Source organism: Chrysemys picta, chromosome 3, assembly GCF_011386835.1.
Source record: "Chrysemys picta bellii isolate R12L10 chromosome 3, ASM1138683v2, whole genome shotgun sequence".
Lineage (NCBI taxonomy): Eukaryota > Metazoa > Chordata > Testudines > Emydidae > Chrysemys > Chrysemys picta.
In genome coordinates, this window is record NC_088793.1 from 133554465 (window position 1) to 133564364 (window position 9900).

The window sequence follows — 9900 nt, forward strand, 5'->3', positions numbered from 1 at the left end:
AGTTCATTTTGATTAAGCAGGTGGTATGTATCAGGCAGAAGAAAAACCAGGGGGAGGGAAAGCTGCAGGAAGTGCAAAGAAGAGGATCAAGGACAGGAATGAGGGAGTTCAAGAGAAGAGAGGAATATAGACAGGAGATATAGACTAGATGTCAGAGACAGCTCCCAAGAAGGTTCTAAAGAGTGTGGCAGCTGGAGGCACGGATATCCCCTCTTTGTGGCAATAATTGTAAGTGAGCCCTAACTGTGCACCACTAAGGATGTTTTTAATGGTGGGACCCTGGCTGCAAACCATCTGTTCAAGCCTGGGTTTATTGCCAAGGCTCTTTTTTGGGTCAAGCCATCCTTTGTCTATGGATCGTTATTGTACAGGTTTCTCCTTGCATGGGATAGTGAGCGGAGCTGCTTGTGCTGTCTGTTGCAATCAGTTTAATTGAACATTTCCTGTTGTTTTATTTATGCTCCAGGAGGGTCTGTAAAGATACGTACTTGCAGTTCTGCCATTTAGCAAAGTGAGCAGGGCTGTGGCAGGCACAGGCCTTGCTAACCCCTTTGTTTGTGTAGGGCTTAAAGGTCAAGCTGGAGCTAAGGTGAGGTGAAGGGGGGCAAACACGTAATGGGGTATGAGGAGAAAGGGGAAGAGGCAGAGAGAGTAGCATGAAGAGCAGTAAGAGCGAGGCCAACAGCAGAGGGTCCCATAAGCAGGGCTTAGGGGGACACAGTTCCCCTTCCTGTATTTAAAATGGAGGGAGAGCAGTCCCTCCCCCCCTCCTCTTTGGCTGGCACAGGGACTGCTCCCATCCTGCTTCAGTCTCCTCTAATCTCTAGCAGGAGGGAGAGAGAGGGTGGAGAGCATAATAATAAACTTAGCTCTGAATGAGCTAGAGGGGACTCTCTGGCTTTAAGGAGGTAGTGGGACAGCCCTTGTGTTGATCATTATAGCTGAATAACCATGACAAACCCCATGGAACAGTGAGTTCCCAACCCAGTCACAGCTGTAGAAGTGCAATCTCCAACTTGCCAGGGCACAGCAAATTTCACCAGGCCGTGTAATGCTAAGGCAGGTCAGTCAGGTTATAATTGGCTCCTGCTGGGACTCCCACAAGCTGCAACATTCTTCCCAGGCAGAGTAGCACTCAGAGAAATTGGCTTCTACCTTTAGAAGGAATTTCTCAGATGCTTCCAATCTGATCTTTAAAACCAAAGAGCTCAGCTGTCAGTATCAGCAAAGGGGAAATCCATCCACAGTAATGGGAAAGAGTTTTTGCAAGGTAATTGTTGCTCATTACCATTTTTAATACTTACAAGTGATGATCATGTCACTTGAAAAGATTAACTTGTACCCACAGCACATGGGATGAACTTTCTCCTGAAATCAGACCTTTCTTTGCACAGAAGTCCATGTAATTGAATAGTGCTTTGTTAACATAATCCCTTGACATAGAGCTACAATAAAGTTGTAGAGTCAGATACTGGAAAGGACTGGCTAACCCTGAGAATGGGCTTGAGTCCCTTCCCTGCTATCTCAACTCAGCACACATAGACTGGACTAATGTCCAAAATTTACCCCCTTCCTGGGGTTAGCTTTAAGTGCTTAACTTCAACAACAAAATATAAACTTCAGCCAAAGTTTTCCTGTTCTTGGCTTGTTCCTTGAGCGCTTCCTTACAAGAGATCTGTTTCTAATACCCTCTTCTCATCAGACCAGGACCCACACTTTTATACCCAGTATTGGAGATAATGAGCCCCACCTGGTCTGCTTTACAGCATGAGTCAGTGAAATATTTCTGCATCTTTCTGTAGGAGCCTAAACTCTGACATCCTGTGACATGCTCCTGAGAGGAAGATAGTGTGTCGGTTACAGTACTGGATTGTGATGCAGAAGCTCCGGGGTCCATTTCCAGCTCTGTCACAGACTTCCTGTGTGACATTGGGCAAATCACTTAATCCAGTTCCCCATTTATAACATGGGGGTAAAAATACTTTTGTCTGTCTTGTCTATTTAGACTGTGCACACTTTGGGGATGGGACTTTAACTCATTTGGAGCCTCTAAGTCAGTGGTTTTCAACCTTTTTTTCATTTGCAGACCCCTAAAATATTTCAAATGGAGGTGTGATCCCCTTTGGAAATCTTAGACATAGTCTGCAGACCCTTAGGGGGTCTATGGACCACATGGTGAAAAGCACTGCTCTAGGTGCTACTACAATATAAACAACAATAACAACATGCTCCTGTTTTTGTACATCAATTCAAAGAAAATGTAAGGTGGACTAAAACAGGAAAGTAGACCCCAAATACTTGTTTTAAAAACCCCCAGACAAAGAAAAAAAATGAAACAGCGTGACACAGGAAAGAAGAAACATATTTCTGTGACCAAAAATGAAGTTAAAATCCCTGTGGATGAAAGACTTCAATGTAGTTAGCAGTATTTCAGGAATCCCAATATAGGACCATAAAAAAAAACCAGCATGTGTAAATATCCAAAACACTGCCTGAATGAAAATGGCCAATTAACTGCCCAGGCTACACCTGAAGAAGGAGACAGGGAGCAGGCCATTAATTAGAAATGGCCTCAGCTGGGCAGAAACAGGAGGGGCTTGTACAGAGCCTGGAGCTGTGAGCACCAAGGGGCTGTACATATTGGGTTCAGGAAGTGGGCAGGCGTAAGCCCATCCACTGCTAAAGGGTCCCCCACCCCCCAGCCTAAGGGGAGGATCCACAGGGCCTGAAACTCAAATAATTACAGGGGACAACTAATGTAAAAACAGGGACAGGAGTGCGGTCAAAGGGTCAAAAGAAGGGAACCTGACAGGGACACCGAGCAGAGAACCCCAGACAGCGCCCACTGCTCCTCAAAGGTACCAAGGGGCTGTAAGGAAGTAGTCTATACTGTCAGTCCCTGGGAGGAGAGAGCTGACAAACCCACAGGGAGGGGAAGCTAGATAAGTAGGAAGAGACCCAGGGTAATAGCAGAAAGAGGTAAGAATGTACAGACCTTGGTAGCTTATTATAAAGTCCCTGGGCTGAAACCCAGTGTAGAGAGTGAGCCTGGGTCCCACCATGTGTGGTCAGTGGACCCTGTGATGCCTAGACATAGACAAGAACAGCTTCAGTACACTTTAGAGATACAGGTAAGACACAATTCCCGGCTATGCTCTGAAACCAAATACAGCACTGAGACAATAGTATTATAATAGAGTCTTCTGAGCCATGGTTGTATTTGTAATGTAGATGACTCCCTCCTGTCATTTGCCTATCCTTAGGTGCTGGAACTAGGGGTGCTGCTGCACTCTCTGGCTTGAAGTTGTTTCTATCATATCCAGGTTTCCAGTTTGGTTCAATGACTCTCAGCACCCCCCCTATACAAATTGTTCCAGCACCCCTGTCCCTACCCATTGCAAACAAGGCCCCTCCTTGAAAACTATGTTAAAACCATGCTCTAGACTACCTAAGGTCTAGCTACACATCCAAATCCACCATGTTGAGACACCAAAACACAATAGTTCCCCATATGCATTAGAATATGGTTTTGTCCCGCATGTGTGACTAGGACCAAATCATGTTATAACCATATTCCATCCCTCAGGCCAGATTCTGATCTCATTTACTCCAAAGCATATTCACAGTAACTCCTTTGGCATCCGTGATCTCTCTCTGGTTTTACCCTGAAGTAACTGAGGTTAGAATGTAGTCTTTACATGGTTAGAACAGAGTTTAGTCCAGTTCACGCAGGTAACACTGAACCATGTTGTAGCACGATCAGGTGACAATCATGTTTGTTAAAACATAATGTTCTAGTGCAGTAAATGTTTGTACACCAGCTGTAAGAGGAGAATATAGCAACGTTATCAGAGAGAGCTTAAGTGTGTGTGAACTTAAGCTCTGCCAATGTCACAATTTGTAACCCAGTTTGTAATGTAACTGGCAAGGAGGGCTTGAAACATGACTGACGTCTTTCTTCACTGCACATGGCTAAGACTCTGTTGGTAGCTGTGACAGCTAAGAATGCTTCGCCCCCGCCAGAGGCCTAGGCTGGTACATTGTTGTCTTCCAGCAGCTGGTTCGGAACACTAGTGTTTTGCCGTGTAGAGAGGCCACCCTGACTGTGCGTGTGTAACTGGTTTGGCCAGTTCTCCTTCCTCCCAGCTGCCTGTATGGTAGAACATCCCAGAGTGTATTGCCCCACAGGCTGCTGCTCTGTGTACATGTCCTCCGGGTGCTCTACCCACTGTTAACGCCCCATGAGTAAGCTGCCTAGATTTTCCCAGAGTTAACTGACACACACATGGCCATGGCTAGGCAGCATGGCAGGTGTGCATGTGCCAACACAATTGTGATGGTAGAAAAACTGCTGAGTGGACACAAACTGAGCCCTCTTCCTTGTACCCAGGTACCGAGCCTCTAACTGGGCAGGAAATCACAGTTGTGATTGCAATATGTATGGGCCTTTAAGGACGTTTGCACGTATTACCCGATTCCTTGCCAGAAACACTGTGCTTGAAAGCGATGACTCTGGGAACAACATATTAGATCCCATTTCATTCCCCTGACCCTCTTAGAAAAAGGTTGTGAATGGAATCCAGTCCTGAGCCTGCAATCTCCACACAACACCGAAATGAACAGAAGTAGGTCTGCATCCATGTTTGCACCCAGATTCCTATGCGCTGCTGCCTTTTATCTCATGCATTCATTCATTTTAATCAGCCTCCTTCAGCACAGCAGATCAGCCTAAAAAAAAACAGTCAGAGGGTCCCTTTTGGATTGTTTTATGGTGTGGGTATGGAGCATCTGTCCACACAAACAGGAAGGGAGAGTGCGGGGCAAAGAGAAGAAACAAGGTCAAGGCTCAGTCCTGTGAAGTACTGAGTACCCATAACTGTCAATGACTTCTGTGGGTGTTGGGGGGCACTTGGAACCTTTTGGGTACTTCAGAATACTGGTCCCCTAAGTTACAAAAAGCTCTAATTTGGGTAGAGGCACTAGCTGCCTTTGGATTCTGTGTTTATGGCTGAAAAGAGCAGAATGGGTAAAGACCCTGTCCTAAGGTAAGAGTGGGTTCTACACGCAAATCATCCTGCTGTTAAATTGCCCTGTACTCATAGCATGATATCTGGGAGAATGGCGGGGAGGAGGAGAAGGAGCAGAGTGAATGTGACTCTGACCTTCCTGAAAGAGTGAAGTTATTGATGCCACACTGGGCTGAAAACTGAAAGCTCTGATGCACTGTAGGCCTGCAGAGAGCAAATTACAGAACTCAGCCAAGCACGGTTCTGTAACACAAGTTGTCTAAATGAAGCACAGTTTCCTCTTACCAATCCCATTTTTTCTGTCTGAAAGATACTTTGTACATTTTAATATTCTAGAAGCTGAGATCTGGACACTAAAAAAGTTTGCTGTGATGGCATCTTGGGATACACATCAGCACAAGTGGTTTGCCAAAGCGACTGTTGGGGGGAGGGACTCAGAACTAGTAGCAGATACTCCAGGCACACAGGAAGATTTCCAGTATTTCTAAGAGTGCTAGAGCATCAGCAAAACCTATCCCCAAAACCTTGATGGCAGAAGGGATAATCTGCTTCCTGCAGAATCCTGATGGAAAATAAATTTGTTTATATTTCCAGAACAGACCTCTCTGACCTGATTCTAATCTCACCTCAGTTTTACGTGGGCTTCAATGACTTCTATGAGTCACTCCATATTTACACTGGTGTCTGTGAGATCAGAATCTGGACCAGATGGTGTCTATGACCAGAGACCATATTTAGCTCTTTCTTTGCTGAAAAATGACCAGATGTACCAAGGTATAAAAAGTTGGGGGGGAGAGTCCCCCAGTTATTTTTCAGGTGAAGTCAGTGCTTGAAAAAGGGTCTGGGTTAATAGTACTGGAGCCTGAAATCCTTTGTTTATCTACAGAATGGGTACAGCATAGGCCACAGCAGTGCAAACTTCCTCACATCACCTTGACAATGTGCCTCAACCCTTCCCTGGGAGAGATTGCCTCTGAAGGTGAAAGGAAAGGTCCATTTTCATGGCTTACTTCAACCTCGGCCTGTCAGGCTGCCAAATGGGGACACAGAGTGTCCCCGCCCCCCTGGGAATTAGTGTCAGAGGCAAAACGTTCTACTCTGACTCCTGTGGAAAGGCTGCACCCTTCATTAGGCAAACGTCTAATGCTGAGTGAACATTTTAAAGTATGCCCAAGGTGGCTGGGGCTACTTTATTTTTAAAGACCAACCTCTGTTGGGCAATTGATTTGCTAATCTCTATGGTGGCAACTTAGAGCAGGTTTCAGCACATGTCCATTATTGATCCTCTGAGCCAGCGAGCCACAGCCCAGAAACACAGCTAAGTTCTAGAAAGTTCACAGGAGGCTAAAGGTCGGGAATTTCAGACCCAAGCCTGGTGTTCAGCTGGTCAATCCATTGATCAAGGAATCAGAAAATGCATGAGAGTGGGGTTCCCTCACCTCCTGTAAAATGTATGTGCTGCCTGGTATGACATTGACACCAATGCACATTACCACACCTTGACACCTTATGTAACTTTTCCCAGCCTCCAGCCACATTACAACTCAGCCAGGTGGAATAGATTGAGATACGGCAACTGGTGGAAAAATCTCTGGATAGCCCTGGAGGGGGGAGGGGGTTATCTGTCTACCCACCACATAATTCAGACTAAATAGTGCTATTCGTACTGCTGTGAGAAAGACAAGAAGCCTTTTACATTTTCAGAGAGCTTCCTCTGTCACCAGCAGCACTGCCCACATTTGAGGAAACAGAGCCTCACATCAGGAAAATCAAGCCAATTGTCCCCTGCTCCCCACCACCTAGCCAAGGGTTGTTAAAGGCCTACATGTCCTTGTACATCTTCAGTATCCTCTCCCAGGCTAGTCCTTCACACACACACACACACCCCTTTGATGAACGGCCTGTGCATTAGAGACTGGCTGCTGGAACTAGGAGTACTGGGGTGTGGCAGCACCCCCCAGCTTGAAGTGGTTTCCAGCATATCCAGGGTTTACAGTTTGGTTCAACGGCTCTCAGCACCTGCACTATATAAATTGTTCCAATGCCTCTGATTAGAGATGGCCTGATCTGGGTCCAAACTTTCCCAAAGATCAGGGATGTTCAGAGGCAGGGGCTAGAGACCGCAAGGTTTTAGCCTCCAAGGTGGCGGGTACATTATAAATACCCTAGATGAGATCTGATAAAGGTCAGAGGCCAACTCAAATCCAGTTCCAAACTTTCCCAATATCTAGGACAGTTTGGACCCAACCTCTTGGATCTGGCTCATCTCCCCTATACAGCCTTCGGGGTTGACCACTGACCAAGGGCTAGTCCAGCTCACTCACCTTTTCATGACACCTATCAGGCTTTTAAAAAGTCTTTCCTTTTAGGGTGTCTTGGGAATTGCTATTCAGTTGCTAACGGTGTTGTTCCTGAGCTCTGTGCTATAGAACAGCTGTACGAGGACCCCGTGAGCAACGCACGTTATGGGTACTGAGCCATCCCACTTCATCCCATTTTCCTTGGTGTAACATCTGGGTGAGCCCCATGGCTGGTTGGCAAAGCCTTAATACTTCCCTCCCCCTGCCCCACACCTAACCCCAATTCAATGAGATGGGGTGTTTTGTGGTACTGAAGATCCAGCCCTTTGCCCTGCAGTAAGAATGCCAGGTTACCTGGGGATATTCTGCACAGCCCATACAGTGATGGGGTGGATCCAGTGTTTCACAGCCAACTGACTACTAAGGAGTCAGATACATAAAGCGGCAGCACTTCTGTTTCCCGACTGGGAGGAACAGATTAATTGCAAAGATACAAATACACCGTTCCTAATCACAGATTAAAATGAAATAAAACAGTCAACAGAGCAATGCAGCTGTTCTGCTTGTAAAGCTGCAACTGACTTCCATTTCCTCCCCTGAAGGAAACAACGTGGACCCAAAGGGCCGAATCATGGCCCATGCAACAGCCCGGTTGCATTGCTGCATGAAGCAGCCCTAACAAGGGAGCTGAGGACCACAATGTGGGGGAATCTCTGGCTGGCAAAGAACATAGCCATGTGTACACCATAGGGTTGCCAGGCATCTGGTTTTCGACCGGAACACCCGATCAAAAAGGGAACCTGCCAGCCAAGTCCAGTTGGCCACCCGCTGTGGAGCAGGCGGGCTCTGTGCCCCGCGGTGGCATGTCTCTCCACTTCCTAGGCGGAGGGGCAGCCAGAGGGGCTCCGCATGCTGCTCCTGCCCGCAGATGCCGCCCTGACCGCCAGCTCCACACCTCCCATTGGCTGGGAACACCTCAGGCTGCCAAAGAGGGGATCAGAGCTGAGTGTCCCTCCTCATCCATCCTTTTGCCAGAGGGGGAAATTGGGCTGGCTTGTGAGTGGTGAGTCTGCTCAGGGCTCCACTGCTTGTCCTGAAGGCAATCCTGACTCAAGCCATTCCTGATCTCCATTCCAAATGAAAATGGCTCCTCTCACAACACGATCAGCCTCACACACAGGGCTGCATTCAAAAATTTCTGAAAACTCCAGGAGTGTAACGTGAGGGCAGCTTTAGCACATTAGACCCTGAGTGACTGAGCAACAACCAGCGTGTATCTGAATGAGAACTACCCCACCAGCCTGCAAAGGCTACGTACAGTGTGTCTGCCTGTTACTAATTATATTTACTGGGGGTTTTTTAAACTTAAGATGAGTCAGAAAAAGAGAGAGAGAAAAGTCCTTTGTTGTTGTGGAAGCAGAAGGCTGTCTCCTGAGGGTGTGTGTGATACACTACTGTCACGGCATGACAATGGAAAAACTGACTGCTGAGCCAAGCCAAACCCCCATAAATCCCTAACGATATCTCTTCTGGCCCAGATTTTCTACAAGTTAGTGCCTGTACTGCATACAAAACAGCAATCAATATGAAAGAATCTCTCTCCTCAACGAAGCCAAAGTTTAAAGTCCAGCTGAGCCTAATATTCCAGTTTATATGAAGAGATCCTTTTAAAAGTCTGGCACCTTAACTTAAAGGCGACAATCCGGCAGAAATGCAACAAGATCCCATCCCCCACCCTTTCCCCTTCCATTAATATGAAGAGCAGATGGCTTAAATGAACAGACATCATTATTAATTACAATATTGTTACACAAACAAAGCACGCCTAGCGATGTGTCAGATCCGCATTCATGTGGGACGAGAACAAAGTCTTTCTCTTTGCCAGGTAATTCTGCCACCTCATTTAATCTGATTGGAATGTATGGGTGCCAAATGACTGACCTATATGTACGTATATTTACACAGGGATAGTGAACTTACTGTGAGAAAACCCTGTCTTAGCAAGTTTCCTTGGCTGCCTGCCAGCCTCTACATGTTGGGCAAGTGACCCTACCCAGTCAAGAGTTGCATCAGTCACCCCCACTCCCAGGATGTCTGGGCACAGGAGCTGGCAGCCAGGCGAGATGCAGTAAACTGGTTTTTGAAACTGACGTTCCAAAGAACATTGCAACACCCCAGATGATTTTCACAGGGTTTGTTTATTTCCTTCTCCATCCAGGAAGACCACACAGAGTTTGAAAAGATGTTTCATTCTGGCAGAACAAAGGGGCTCTTCTCTGGGGCCTGATTCTCCTTCTCTCCCTCACATCAGTTTCATGCTAGAGTAGCTCGGCTGAGGTCCCCAGTGTGGTGTTACTCCTGACTTGCACCAGGGTAAGTGGCAGTCGCATCAAGTCCGCAGCTGCCAATATTTAGGAGAAATATTTCTAGGGGCAATTCTCCAAATAAGCTTCCTCCAGTGCAGCGGGGAGAAGAGGTGGGTGGGTTCAGCTACTGTGCTAGGCAGGAGGCAACTGGTGACTCATTGCTGCTCTCCCTGTCTCTGTTCTGCACCCAGCAGAGGGATCAGCTGA